Below are 15,615 nucleotides of genomic sequence, written 5' to 3' on the forward strand. Positions count from 1 at the left end.
GAACACGGAGAGACCTGGTTTAGAAAATTCTCCAGGTCCACCAAGTCCCTCAGCTCCAAAGTAGGGGGCGAGAGTTGTTGTTCTTCCCCCTCCCCGCCGCCACCCCCCGGCCCAGCGTGTGGATGTATGTTAAAATTTTCAGTTTCTGCCGAGTCGAGCAAATCCCGGGGGAAGCCGGGTATTGGCTGGGCGGGCTCAGGTTCAGCCTTTTCGGCCCCGCCCGCCTCAGTCCCTGGGATGCTCGACCCGGCGGCTACGCATTCTTCCGCCGGCCCCACGCCCCCCACGACAGGCAGATCTTCCACGCCCTCCCCAGGAGGCAGCGGCTGGGCAGCCTCGACTGTCTCACCCTCCCCGGGGACAGACTCCTCGCGCCTGCAGCGCAATTTGGGGGCGCTGGTTGGGGACGCGGGACACGCGGCGGGCACCGCCTCCTCCGCGGAGGGATGTTGTTCCTCCTCCGCCTCATTGGGGCGGTGCCTCTTTTTGTTCCTGGGGGTGCGTGAAGGCAGGGAGACCTCCATGTCTGCCGAGGCCTCCCGCTCCGCCCCCCCCTTTTCCTTTTCTTGCCCGAGCCCGGGCCCCTCTGCGGTATTGGTCAAGGGCTCAGGCACGGGCTCAGGGCACCCCGCGCTCACCGGTGACGGGGTTGGGCTGAGCGCGGTGGTCATATTTTCTGGCGCACTGAGGGGATCCGCCTCTGGATGTTTTGCCTTCTTCCGCGCCTTCTTTCCGGTCGGACGCTCTCCCTCCCCCCCGCCGGAGGCCGTGAAAACAAAGGCCCCCGACGATGCCCGCGCACCCATGGCTCCCGGCACGCGGACGCAACTAGGGGGAGGGGTGGCGGCGGCGCCAGCCTTGGCCGCCTTCGGTGGTTTGGCGGCCTTGGAGGCGGGGCAGTTCTTACGAACGTGCCCCACCTCCCTACAGCCATGGCACCGCACGCCGTCCGACGTCCAGAAGACACGGTAGGCAGTCCCCTCGTGCACCACATTAAAGTGCCCTTCCGTCATGTCCTCCCGCGCCAGCCGGACAAAGAGCTGGCGGCGGAAGGAGAACACGTGACGCAGGCTGTTCTCCCTGAGGCCGAGCGGTATGGGGTTGATCCCCGACCTTACCTCCCCCAGTTGGTGTAGGTGAGGGAGGAGGAGCTCAGCGGAAACAAAGGGCGGGACGTTTGACATGATGACCCTCTGCGCGGTGGCCTCGAGAGGGTCCACCGGCAGGAACGTCCCGCCCACCGTGAGCCCCTTTTCAAGGGCCAGGGACACCGCCCGCTCTGACCCCAGGAAGAACACGGCCTTCCCAGACATCTTGGAGGCTGCGACAATGGCCGAGGGGCCGACTACCCCAGCCATCGCCCGCACGCACTCCTCGATGGTCATTGTGAGGTGAGTGTAGCTCTTGACCCCGTGTTTTTTTCTGATTAATCTGAATGGTGGCAGGGCAGCGGGTGGCGCAGGAGGTGCCGTGGAAGCGGTTGCCACCTGCGCATATGTCCTTGCTGGCCCTGCCACCGGCGTGGATGGGGTCGCCATCATGGGGTCCCTTTAAGGGCTACACCCACCCCAAAGTCACAGGCCTTAATGGTCTTTATTGGCCTCTTGTATATTGACTGAGCAGAGGAGCTCTTAACGAGGCACCTCTCCCCTAGTTGGCAATTGGGGAGGGGCCTTGCTCCCTCTGCTCAGTTGTCTCAATTGTTTTGTTGGTTTTTTTTAAATTTAGGAGGAAGGGGTCTCAGAGAGAGTGGGGAGAAACAGAGTAACAGAGAAAGAGAGAGGGGGGTGGGAAGGGGGGGGGAACTGCGAGGGCAGGTCTCCCCTCGCAGCTGTGGGTGGGTGCAATCCCCAGATGGCAAAACAAAAACACAGTCTTTGGGTTGGTCTTCAGGTGAGGGGAGAAGATGTCTTCACCTGGGGCAGCTCGAGCCACCAGGCACACATTCCTAATGATGTTTAATAGGGTGATTAAGAAAAATCTTCAGCCTGGTAGCTCCAGCTATCCCAGGCTAGGCAATTGGGGAGGGGGGGGTTCAGTTGTGTGTGTGGGGCCTAGTTGTAGCAAGGCCCCCACACACACTTCCATACACACACACCCCCCGCGATGTTCCGGCCCTCAGTGGTCTTCTTTCCTCCCCCCACCGATTCAACAAAGTCTATTTGGGGACTGCACCAATACACCCACCTGTCGAAATGGTAGAGTCTCCATCCTTCCACACTGGATGTTGTTTTGGTCTTTCCCCCTCTCTCCAACTCTTTGTAGAAATGGTAAAAAGTTGTAAGTTTTCTGCTTTTTCCTCCTCTCCCTCTGGGTGAAAGTTGGTGGTGAAGCCCCTTCCTTCCTTCTCTTCCTGGGCTGTTCTCAGGGCTCTCCAGGAAGGAGCAAAAGTTGGTAGCTCCTCTCCTCACTGCAGCTTCGCTCCAACTGTGCAGGACACGCCTCCACTGCTCCACAATTGGTCCTTGTGCATGAAACTCTTTGGAGTTTACCTGAAAATAAACATAAACATTAAACCGTGCCACCCGCCTGGGTGACACAGCAGACATTTTCAAGGCCCCTTTTTTTTTTTCCTTTTTTTTTTTGGTTTTTTTTTGGGGCGCTAAAATCAAATTTTTTCCAGTGCCCCCTATAAAAGGGGAGGGGGACACTAAAAGCACCGGCAATTAAAACAAATTAAACTTTAAAACGTAAAATCAAATTAAAATTTGGTTGCCGGGCGTGATGATGCACTCCAGTCCCTCCGGTGCCCACCTCTCGCGGAAGGCCGCGAGCGTACTGGTGGACACCGCGTGCTCCATCTCCAAGGACACCCTGGACCGGATGTAAGAGCGGAAGAGAGGCAGGCAGTCAGGTTGAACGACCCCCTCGACCGCCCGCTGCCTGGACCGGCTGATGGCACCCTTGGCCGTGCCCAGGAGCAGTCCTACGAGGAGGCCTTCGGACCTACCCGCTCCCCTCCGCACAGGGTGCCCAAAGATCAGGAGAGTGGGACTGAAGTGCAGCCAGAATTTCAGGAGCAGCCCCTTCAAATAATGGAACAGGGGCTGCAACCTCGTGCACTCAATAAAAACATGGAACACGGACTCTTCCAGACCGCAGAAATTGCAGGCGGCCTGGGAGTCCATGAACCGGCTTAAAAATTTATTGCACGGCACTGCTCCGTGCAGCACTCTCCAGGCCAAGTCCCCGATGAATAGTGGGAGGACCCCTGCGTAGAGTGCCCTCCATCGGGGACCCCCGTCTCCTCCGGACGGCAAGATGGTACGCCATGGCGTGTCCGGACGGCCGGCGAGGATGGCAAAGTTGAGAGTGTGCAGGAGCAGCCCGTACAGGAAACCCCTCCGCGCGGAACTGAAAGGCACGGAGGGGATTTCCCCGAGGCGGCTCAAGTTGTGAGGCGCCGGCCCCCGAGGGAGGTTCCGGGGTTTGGCGCCGATGAGGAATTCCGTCCGGACGGGGGTCAGTTCGGACGGGATCTCCCCACGTGCTTGAGCCTCCTCGATGCACCTAACGGAGTCAGGGCCCAGAGCTGTTTTCAGCAACTCGATGGCATCGGCCGCGTGGCGGACGTTGGCAGAGTTTAGGCGCCGCGCCAGCGTGTCTGGCGCCATCCAGCCCGCTCCTCCGCCATCGAGCAGGTCCCTGATCCTGGTCACCTCACCAGCCACAGCCCTCTCTTCCGACCGCCACATAAAACCTCGGTCGTGGAGGTACGGATTCCCGAGCAGCGGCTCCTGCAGGACATCCGCCACTCCAGCCGGCGGAGAGCTGCGCTTGGTGGAGACTTTGTTCCAGACCCTGATGAGTTCCCTGTAAAAGACAGGCAGCTCCCGGAGGGCGGTCCTGGCACCCCCCAAGTTCACAAACAGGAGCTGCGTGTCATAATTGAGGTCGCGCTGCTGGCGGAAGAAATACCTCGCCAGAGCACACCACCTAGGAGGGGGCTCGACGTAAAGGTATCTCTGCAGGGTCTGAAGACGGAAAGTCGCGAGCTGGGCGCTGACGCACACCAACGACTGACCGCCCTCCTCAAGCGGGAGACTCAAGACCGCAGCAGAGACCCAGTGCTTCCTGTTGTTCCAGAAGAAGTCCACCAGCTTCTTCTGTATCTTGGCGACAAACGCAGGGGGAGGGGTCAAAGTGACCAGCCGGTACCACAACATTGCGGCCACCAGCTGGTTTATGACTAGCGCTCGACCCCTGTAGGACAGCACTCGGAGCAGTCCTGTCCAGCGCCCTAGGCGAGCGGCGACCTTGGCCTCCAGCTCCTGCCAGTTCGCCGGCCAGGCTCCCTCGTCGGGGCTAAGGTAGACTCCCAGATAGAGGAGATGGGTCGTGCTCCAGGCAAAAGGCCTGAGCTCCTCCGGCAGGGAGTCCACCCGCCACTGACCCACCAGGAGTCCGGAACATTTCTCCCAGTTGATCCTGGCGGAGGACGCGGCCGAGTAAATCTCCTGGCACTTACGCATCCTCCGCAGGTCAGCGGGATCCTCTACCGCGAGGAGCACGTCATCGGCGTAAGCCGAGAGGACGACCTCCACGCCCGGCCCTTGCAGAGCCAGTCCCGTCAACCTCGTCCGCAAGAGGCGCAGGAAAGGCTCCACGCAAACGGCGTATAACTGGCCGGACATGGGGCATCCCTGGCGCACCCCTCTCCTAAAGCGAAGGGGCGCCGTCAAGGACCCGTTAACCTTAATCAGACACTCCGCGGCGGCATACAAAAGTCGGATCCGGGCGACGAAATGCGTCCCGAACCTGAAAGCGCGCAGAGTTCCGAGCAGATAGTCGTGATCCACCCTGTCGAACGCCTTCTCTTGGTCGAGGGATAGGAAGGCGACCGACAGACCAGCCTCCTGGGAACAATGGATGAGGTCCCGGACCAGATGGATGTTATCGTGGATTGTCCGGCCCGGGACCGTGTAGGACTGGTCGGGGTGGATCATGTGGTCCAGCACGGCACCAAGGCGAGCAGACATCGCCCTGGCGAAGATTTTGTAGTCCGTGCTGAGGAGGGAGACCGGGCGCCAGTTCTTAAGGAGGCGGAGATCGCCCTTCTTAGGCAGCAGGACGATGACTGCCCTGCGCCAAGAGAGGGGCATCTCCCCGGTCGCCAGACTTTCCCCCAGGACCCGCGCGTAGTCGCCCCCCAGGACGTCCCAGAACGCCCTGTGGAACTCCACGGTCAGCCCGTCCAGCCCCGGGGATTTTCCCCTCGAGAGCCGGTCGAGGGCACCGGTCAGCTCCGCCAGGCTTAGCGAAGCTTCCAGATTTTCGGCGCCCTCCGGGCTGACCTTCGGCAGGTCCTCCCACAAAACTCTATGTGCTTCCTCGTTGGACGGATCCGGAGAGAACAGGGCCCCGTAATATTCACGGGCCCTGTTGTTGACGCCCTCCGGATCCGAGACGAGAGAGCCGTCGTCGGCCAGCAGCATCAAGAGCTGCTTACGGACACTCTGCCTTTTTTCCAGCGAGTAGAAGAAGGGGGAGCCGCGGTCCAGATCCCGCAGGAACCGGATCCGCGACCTCACGAACGCGCCTCGGGACCCGACGAGCTGCAGGTCCTTCAGTGCGGCCTTCTTCGCTTCGTACACCGTCCGCAGGGCCGGGTCCTGGACGACTTGACCGAGACGGAATTCCAGGTCGAGCACCTCTTTTTCTAGGCGCCCGACCCTGGCCGCCCGCCTCTTGGTCGACCCCCTCGCGTACTCTTGACAGAAGACGCGGACGTGAGCCTTGCCCACGTCCCACCATAGCCTCAAGGAGGGGAAGCCCCCCTGCTTCCTTCTCCAGTCGGCCCAGAATCGACGGAACGAGTCCTGGAACCGCACGTCCTCCAGCAGCTGGTTGTTAAAGTGCCAGTATGCGGACCCCGTCCTCGCGCGGAGCAAAGCGAGCTCCGCCCACACCAGGTGGTGGTCCGAACACGGCACCGGCCGCATGGAGGCATCCGGGACGCAGGAAACGAACGCCCGAGACACGTAAAGGCGGTCGACTCTGGACCATCCTACTCCAGGCCTCACCCAAGTAAAGGCGCTGGAGTCGGGGTGGAGATTTCGCCAGACGTCCACCAAGTCGAAGGACCCGACCAGGTCCCTCAACTTCTCCATCGCCGTCATGCACTGCAGGGCACCGGAGCGGTCCCTCGCCTCGAGGGTGCAGTTAAAATCCCCCCCGAGGACAATGCAGTCGCCGACGTCGACGGAGCCAAGAAGAGCGGACACCTCTTCAAAGAAGCGCGTTTGCTGCGGGCCGGGCTGAGGGGCGTACACGTTCACGAGATGGAGCGGCACGTCCCCCAGGCGAACCGTTACGTGCAGCAAGCGGCCTGGCACGGGCTCCTCGACCCCCAAGATCTCCGGCTGAAAATGCGGGCCCAGCAAGATGGCCACCCCACTAGAAATGGCGGTGAGGTGGCTCATGCGGACCTCTCCTTGCTATTCCAGGAGCCACGTGGCTTCGTCTCCCGGAACGGTGTGGGTTTCTTGCAGGAAGCACACCGCATATTTCCCCTCCCGCAGGAGCGAAAAATTGTCAAATCTACGGCGTGCCCCTCTGCCGCCGTTGATGTTGAGGCTGGCTATGGTTATCTTCATGACTAGAGCAGAGTGCAACCTCTACCTTAACCTATTGTGGGGGGGGAGTGGAGTCGTTTGTTGACCTCCACTCCTTCAGCCGCCCAGCGAGGAACTTTTTGAGCCGGCGCAGCTCAAGGCCTTGAGCCTTTGATAAGGGCCCGCCCGAGGCCATGGTTTTAGCGGCGGCGCGGACGGACGCGACGAGCAGCCCCGGCTCGGACCATCTTTCCAGGGCCAGACGGGCTTGGTCGCGGCGACCCCGGCACTGGACCAAAAAGTCCCGGAGTTCCTCTGCGGGAATGAGGATGGTCTCAGTGGCGGCCGCGAGCAGATCCACCGCCTCACTGGCGATGGACTCGAGATCTTCACCCGCGTCCTCCACCGAGTCCCCGTCCCCGTCCGGGAGGTCGCCGCTAGCAGCCGGCCCGTCGACCGCACGAGGTACGGCAAACGGCCCGGCCGCTCCATCTGGTCCTGGCTCTGCCCCGATCCCACCCCCAGGATCGTCGGCAGAGGAGTCCCCACTGGGCTCTTTTAATATTGGTGCTGGGTCGGGAAGCGACAGCGGAAGGGGTTCCTCCTCCGCCCCAGGAGCCGGGGAACACGGAGAGACCTGGTTTAGAAAATTCTCCAGGTCCACCAAGTCCCTCAGCTCCAAAGTAGGGGGCGAGAGTTGTTGTTCTTCCCCCTCCCCGCCGCCACCCCCCGGCCCAGCGTGTGGATGTATGTTAAAATTTTCAGTTTCTGCCGAGTCGAGCAAATCCCGGGGGAAGCCGGGTATTGGCTGGGCGGGCTCAGGTTCAGCCTTTTCGGCCCCGCCCGCCTCAGTCCCCGGGATGCTCGACCCGGCGGCTACGCATTCTTCCGCCGGCCCCACGCCCCCCACGACAGGCAGATCTTCCACGCCCTCCCCAGGAGGCAGCGGCTGGGCAGCCTCGACTGTCTCACCCTCCCCGGGGACAGACTCCTCGCGCCTGCAGCGCAATTTGGGGGCGCTGGTGGGGGACGCGGGACACGCGGCGGGCACCGCCTCCTCCGCGGAGGGATGTTGTTCCCCCTCCGCCTCATTGGGGCGGTGCCTCTTTTTGTTCCTGGGGGTGCGCGGAGTCAGGGAGACCTCCATGTCTGCCGAGGCCTCCCGCTCCGCCCCCCCCTTTTCCTTTTCTTGCCTGAGCCCGGGCCCCTCTGCGGTATTGGTCAAGGGCTCAGGCACGGGCTCAGGGCACCCCGCGCTCACCGGTGACGGGGTTGGGCTGAGCGCGGTGGTCATATTTTCTGGCGCACTGAGGGGATCCGCCTCTGGATGTTTTGCCTTCTTCCGCGCCTTCTTTCCGGTCGGACGCTCTCCCTCCCCCCCGCCGGAGGCCGTGAAAACAAAGGCCCCCGACGATGCCCGCGCACCCATGGCTCCCGGCACGCGGACGCAACTAGGGGGAGGGGTGGCGGCGGCGCCAGCCTTGGCCGCCTTCGGTGGTTTGGCGGCCTTGGAGGCGGGGCATTTCTTACGAACGTGCCCCACCTCCCTACAGCCATGGCACCGCACGCCGTCCGACGTCCAGAAGACACGGTAGGCAGTCCCCTCGTGCACCACATTAAAGTGCCCTTCCGTCATGTCCTCCCGCGCCAGCCGGACAAAGAGCTGGCGGCGGAAGGAGAACACGTGGCGCAGGCTGTTCTCCCTGAGGCCGAGCGGTATGGGGTTGATCCCCGACCTTACCTCCCCCAGTTGGTGTAGGTGAGGGAGGAGGAGCTCAGCGGAAACAAAGGGCGGGACGTTTGACACGATGACCCTCTGCGCGGTGGCCTCGAGAGGGTCCACCGGCAGGAACGTCCCGCCCACCGTGAGCCCCTTTTCAAGGGCCAGGGACACCGCCCGCTCCGACCCCAGGAAGAACACGGACTTCCCAGACATCTTGGAGGCTGCGACAATGGCCGAGGGGCCGACTACCCCAGCCATCGCCCGCACGCACTCCTCGATGGTCATTGTGGGGTGAGTGTAGCTCTTGACCCCGTGTTTTTTTTCTGATTAATCTGAATGGTGGCAGGGCAGCGGGTGGCGCAGGAGGTGCCGTGGAAGTGGTTGCCACCTGCGCATATGTCCTTGCTGGCCCTGCCACCGGCGTGGATGGGGTCGCCATCATGGGGTCCCTTTAAGGGCTACACCCACCCCAAAGTCACAGGCCTTAATGGTCTTTATTGGCCTCTTGTATATTGACTGAGCAGAGGAGCCCTTAATGAGGCACACCTCTCCCCTAGTTGGCAATTGGGGAGGGGCCTTGCTCCCTCTGCTCAGTTGTCTCAATTGTTTTTTTTTTAAATTAGGAGGAAGGGGCCTCAGAGAGAGAGGGGAGAAACAGAGTAACAGAGAAAGAGAGAGGGGGGTGGGAAGGGGGGGGGACTGCGAGGGCAGGTCTCCCCTCGCAGCTGTGGGTGGGTGCAATCCCCAGATGGCAAAACAAAAACACAGTCTTTGGGTTGGTCTTCAGGTGAGGGGAGAAGATGTCTTCACCTGGGGCAGCTCGAGCCACCAGGCACACACTCCTAATGATGTTTAATAGGGTGATTAAGGAAAATCTTCAGCCTGGTAGCTCCAGCTATCCCAGGCTCGGCAATTGGGGAGGGTGGGGGGTTCAGTTGTGTGTGGGGCCTAGTTGTAGCAAGGCCCCCACACACACTTCCACACACACACACCCCCCGCGATGTTCCGGCCCTCAGTGGTCTTCTTTCCTCCCCCCACCGATTCAACAAAGTCTTTTTGGGACTGCACCAATACACCCACCTGTTGAATGGTAGAGTCTCCCTCCTTCCACACTGGATGTTTGTTGTTGTTGGTCTTTCCCCCTCTCTCCAACTCTTTGCAGAAGTGGTAAATTGTTTAAAAGTTTTCTGCTTTCTCCTCCTCTCCCTCTGGGTGAAAGTTGGAGGTGAAGCCCCTTCCTTCCTTCTCTTCCTGGGCTGTTCTCAGGGCTCTCCAGGCAGGAGCTAAGGTTGGTAGCTGCTCCTCTCTCAGCAGCAGGGCTCCAATTGAATCGGCCACGCCTCCAGTGCTCCACAATTGGTCCTTGTGCATGAATCCCAAAAAGTTAGTTTGCAGGTGCAGCAGGTAATCAGGAAGGCGAATGGAATGTTGGCCTTCATTGCGAGAGGGATGGAGTACAAAAGCAGGGAGGTCCTGCTGCAACTATACAGGGTATTGGTGAGGCCGCACCTGGAGTACTACGTGCAGTTTTGGTCACCTTACTTAAGGAAGGATATACTAGCTTTGGAGGGGGTACAGAGACGATTCACTCGGCTGATTCCGGAGATGAGGGGGTTACCTTATGATGATAGATTGAGTAGACTGGGTCTTTACTCGTTGGAGTTCAGAAGGATAAGGGGTGATCTTATAGAAACATTTAAAATAATGAAAGGGATAGACAAGATAGAGGCAGAGAGGTTGTTTCCACTGGTCGGGGAGACTAGAACTAGCGGGCACAGCCTCAAAATACAGGGGAGCCAATTTAAAACCGAATTGAGAAGGAATTTCTTCTCCCAGTTGAGGCTAGCTCATTGAATGTATTCAAATCACAGATAGATAGACTTTTAACCAATAAGGGAATTAAGGGTTATGGGGAGCGGGCGGGTAAGTGGAGCTGAGTCCACGGCCTGATCAGCCATGATCTTGTTGAATGTCGGAGCAGGCTCAAGGGGCTAGATGGCCTATCCTGTTCTTATGTTCTTATTATGTTCTTATGTTTATGTTCTTATGTTCTTATGTTCTTATGTAATTATGTTCGTATGTTCTTTTGTTCTAAGTAAGGACATATCACTCATCACCAGTAAAATATTATTCAGTTTCAATATATCGTGTGAGACATTCATTAGAAACCATAAAATTGCTGCATTCTTCATAAACTATTAAAAAATATTCATAATTCTTCTCAGACTAGAGGAGTTCATTCATTTTTCATCCTCTAATAAGGTTAGTACAAATTAACATGTGTAGTGTCTGATTGGAAAGCACTTCTGTAAGTTCTAAAGCATTTTTGCTTGAAATGCGAGTTATTCTTTTTATGAAATTCTGTACCACCTCTCCAGGCTTTTGTCATATTAACTGTTGAGTGCGAATCAGCAGTGTAGTGTGCAAGGAATGTCAAATCTCAGTTAAATAAGTTGGATCGGGCAGATCAAAGGATCTGTCAATTATTGTAAAGCAGGATAGATAGCTAAAAGATGACCACAGAGTAGCAGTCACATGACTAGAATGGAACTGGGAGATTTTAAAATTTACAAAAGAGTAAAATATTATCTCAAATAATTATAAAAGAGCCAACGTAAGCTTCGTTTGACTGAATAAAAGCTATGAAACAACTGCTATAATCTGTGAAGCCTACATTCCATTTCCTTTTAGTTCCTTGTGGTGTTTCTAAACACTTCAAATGAAATGGAATTAATTCTCTAAAAAGCTACCTGATTACTTTGCAGGGTTACCAGTAGTATTTTGTCTAAAATTAACTTGCATATAAAGTGTCCCATAGATATTAATTGATGTCTAAAGAGACGAAGATGAATGGGGATGTATAAAGACTCGGAATGATTGGTAAACCTTGTAGCCAGACCTCCAGGAAGAATGCATTTAGCTTAAAGTAAAGCCAACAGTTAAAAGGTTAACAGGTTGTAGTGCAGACAGTTTTGTAAATTGACCAGCCTCATATGAACTGGATGGCCACGGCCCCAAGTCTTGAGTAGTTGCCTCATCCTTTTGAAATGCATTATAATGTCAACCTTGTTGCAGAAGTGAAAAACCCATTATAGACCTGATACTCGCCATCAAAAACACTTTGAACAACCAAAGAACTGGAGCCCCGAAACTTGATCAAAAAGCTGGAGACCAGAAACTGGATCAAAGAGCTGGAGATCCAAAACTGGATCAAAGAGCTGGAGATCCGAAACTGGATCAAAGAGCTGGAGATCCGAAACTGGATCAAAGAGCTGGAGATCCGAAAGCTTACCATCAAACACACTTTGTGTGATAATGAATTATTCACTAACCAAGGATGGGGAAGTGACCAAATGATACATCACAGGAGGCATTGCGACATTCATTGTCACCAGTGGGACCCTTTGTATCATGAAAAGTGTGTGTTTAGGGATGAACCGAGGCAACTTGCAAGGAAACTACGGGCGTTTTGCTCAAATGCACATAAGGAAACAGTTTCTCTCTGGTCTCCCCTCCTGACCTTTCTGAGCTCATCCTGTCCATGAGATCCACTTCCTGCTCCCTTGACCATATTCCCACCAAACTGTTGACCAACCAATTTCCTTTTCTGGCTCCCATTTTCGCTGACATCGTTAACGGTTTGCTCTCCTCAGATACTGTCCCCCTTTCCCTCAAATCTGCCATCATCACCCTTCTCCTCAAAAACCAAACCTCAATCCCTCCGTCATTGCAAACTACTGCCCCATCTCGAACCTCTCTTTCCTCTCTGTTATGTCTCAAATAAAGCAATGTGACTGAGTACTGTAAGCTTGAGTAAATGTGACTTTAGTCTCTTTATTCTGACTCCAGAGTGCTGGCCAGCATGTGAGGCCTGCTTATATGCAGTGCTCCCAAGGGATGCTGGGATCCCTTGGGACTCCAACAGATGCGCCCTCTGGTGGCAGTAGAATGCTGTTTACAAGGTGTTGCATACATAACATCACTCCCCCCAAAGCCAATAGTACACTTATTTACAGGCTGAGACAGTCTGAGGGTTTCCGCTCTCTAGTCGATCGTCTCGGTACAAACACAGGTGCAGGTGAGTTGGTTGGGCCCTCACTGGGCTGCTGCGCAGTTGGCCTTGCTGGGCTGTTGGGGATGATGAGTTCAGCTTTGTGGTCAACCGTGATGTCGGTTGCCACTTGTGTGTGTATCGAAATTGGTGGTGTCCTCTTCAGGTTACTCGTGGCTGTCTGTGAATCGCAGTTTGGTTTGGTCCAAATGCTTTCTGCAAGTTAGTCCATTTGCAAGTTTGGCCTCAAACACCCTACTTTCTTCTTTGGCTACAACGGTGCCAGCAAGCCATTTGGGACCATGTCCATAGGTGAATACAAATACAGAGTCATTGACTTCAATATCGTGTGACAAATTTGCGCGATCATGGTACATGCTTTGTTGATGCCGCCTGCCCTCGACATGATCATGGAGATCAGGGTAGACTAGAGAGAGCCTTGTTTTGAGTGCCCTTTTCATGAGCAGTTCAGTAGGGGGAACCCCAGTGAGCGAGTGGGGTCTTCTGCGATATCTGAGCGGGACTCGGGACAGGCGGGTCTGCAGGGAGCCGTCCGACACTCATTTCAAGCTTTGCTTGATGGTTTGGACTGCCCGTTCTGCCTGGCCGTTAGATGCGGGCTTGAATGGGGCCGATGTGACGTGCTCGATCCCATTGCGGGTCAAGAATTCCTTGAATTCAGCGATGGTGAAGCATGGCCCATTGTCGCTGACAAGACATCAAGCAGGACGTGCATGGCAAACATGGCTTGTAGGCTTTCGATGGTGGCAGTGGACGTGCTTACAGACATTATTACACATTCAATCCATTTTGAATAAGCATCCACAACAACCAAAAACATTTTGCCTAGAAACGGGCCAGCGAAGTCAACATGGATCCTAGACCACGGTTTGAAGGGCCATGGCCACAAACTTAGCGGTGCCTCCCTGGGTGCATTGCTCAGTTGAGAGCAAGTGTTGCATTGGCGCAGCAAGACTCCAAATCTGCGACGATGCCAGGCCACTACACATGGGATCTGACTATAGCTTTCATCATTACTATGCTTGGGTGGGTACTGTGTAGGTCGCTTATGAATGTTTCCCTGCCTTTCTTAGGCAAAACCACGCGATTACCTCAAAAAGACAGACCGCCTGTATGGACATTTTGTCTTTGCGCCGCTGGAATGGCTTGATCTCTTCATGCATCTCTACTGGGACACTGGACCAGCTCCCATGGAGGACACAGTTTTTTTACAAGGGACAGTAAAGGATCCTGGCTGGTCCAGGTCCTGATCTGGCGGGCCGTAACGGGTGACTTTTCGTTTTCAAATGCATCCATCACCAAGAGCAAGTCTGCAGGCTGTGCCATTTCCACCCCGGTGGTGGGCAATGGTAACCGACTGAGAGCATCAGCTCTGTGCCTGGCCTGTGGCGAATTACATAGGTATATGCAGACAGCGTGAATGCCCATCTTTGGATGCGAGCAGAGGCAATGGTATTAATACCTTTGCTCTCTAAGAATAGCGACATGAGCGGCTTATGGTCAGTTTCTAACTTGAACTTAAGCCCAAACAGATACTGGTGCATTTTTTTCACCCCGTAAACACATGTCAGAGCTTCTTTTTCAATTATGCTGTAGGCCCTTTCAGCCTTGGATAAACTTCTGGATGCATAAGCAACGGGTTGCAATGTTCCCGATTTGTTAGCTTGTCGTAACACACACCCGACCCCGTACGAAGACGCATTGCAAGCTCGCACTAAACGTTTACATGGGTCATACAGAGCAAGCAGTTGATTGGAACATAACAGATTTCTGGCTTTCTCAACAGCAGTCTCTTGTGATTTCCCCAATACCCAGTCATTTCCCTTGCGTAGCAACACATGTAGAGTTTCGAGCAAGGTGCTTAACCCGAGTAGGAAATTACCAAAATAATTGATGAGTCCCAGGAACGACCACAGCTCCATCACATTCTGTGGTCTCAGCACGTTCTTGATGGCCTCCGTCTTGGCGTCGGTGGGTCTGATGCCGTCTGCCGCGATTCTTCTTCCTAAGAACTTGACCTCTGGCGCCAGGAAAACACACTTCAAGCATTTCAACCTGAGTCCCATGTGATCTAGCCGACTTAGAACCTCTTCCAGGTTCTGCAAGTGTTCGATGGTGTCCCGACCTGTGATCAATATGTCATTGTGGAAAACCACGGTGCGCGGAACCGACTTTATCAGACTTTCCATGTTCCTTTGAAAAATAGCCGCGGTCGATCGAATATCTATTGTAGATGTTATCAGACCTTTGTGCATGTTGATGCAGGTGAGGCCTTTTGAAGATTCCGCCAGCTCCTGCGTCATGTAGGCCAAGGTCAGGTCCAACTTGGTGAACGTCTTCCCTCCTGCCAGCGTCGCAAATAGGTCGTCTCTCTTGGGTAGCATGTACTGGTCCTGCAGCGAAAAACGATTAATCGTTACTTTATAGTCCCCACAAATTCTGACCGTGCCATCGCCCTTGAGAACCGGAACAATTGGACTGACCCACTCGTTGAACTCAACCGGCATGATGATGCCCTCTCGTTGCAGCCTGTCCAGCTCGATCTCCACTTTCTCTCACATCATATATGTCACCGCACGTGCCTTGTGGTGGATGAGTCGTGTACTGGGAGCCAAGTGGATCTGCACCTTCGCCCGTGAGAAATTTCCGATGCCTGGCTCAAACAACGATGGGAACTTGCTCAAAACCTCGGCACATGAGGCGCGTTGATGGACGAAAGCGCTCGGATGTCGTCCCAGTTCCAGCGAATTTTTCCCAGCCAGCTTCTGCCGAGCAGTGTGGGGCCATCTCCTGGTACAATCCACAGTGGTAGTTCATGCACCGCTCCATCATAGGAGACTTTTACTGCTGCACTGCCAATTACAGGGATCAGCTCTTTCGTGTAAGTTCTCAGCTTGGTATGAATAGGGCTCAGCTTGGGCCTTTGTGCCTTGTTGCACCACAGCCTCTTGAAGGCCTTTTTGCTCAGGATAGACTGACTCACACCTGTGTCCAATTCCATGGATACTGGAATTCTGTTCAATTCAACTTTTAACATGATTGGTGGACATTTCGTGGTGAAGGTGTGTACCCTGAACACTTCTGCCTCCTCGGTTCGAGTCTCTCGTTCAGTTTGATCCGCCATGTATCGGTCTTCCTCTGCAATGTGGTGGTTTGCATGGTTTGCAGCTCATCTGCACATTCGCTGGAGGTGTCCCATTGTGCCTCAGCCTTTGCACGCATAGCGTTTGAAGCAGCATTGATGGGCTCGATGATCACCTCCGCAG

This window comes from Pristiophorus japonicus, chromosome 5, assembly GCF_044704955.1.
Source record: "Pristiophorus japonicus isolate sPriJap1 chromosome 5, sPriJap1.hap1, whole genome shotgun sequence".
In the NCBI taxonomy this organism is placed as follows: domain Eukaryota; kingdom Metazoa; phylum Chordata; class Chondrichthyes; family Pristiophoridae; genus Pristiophorus; species Pristiophorus japonicus.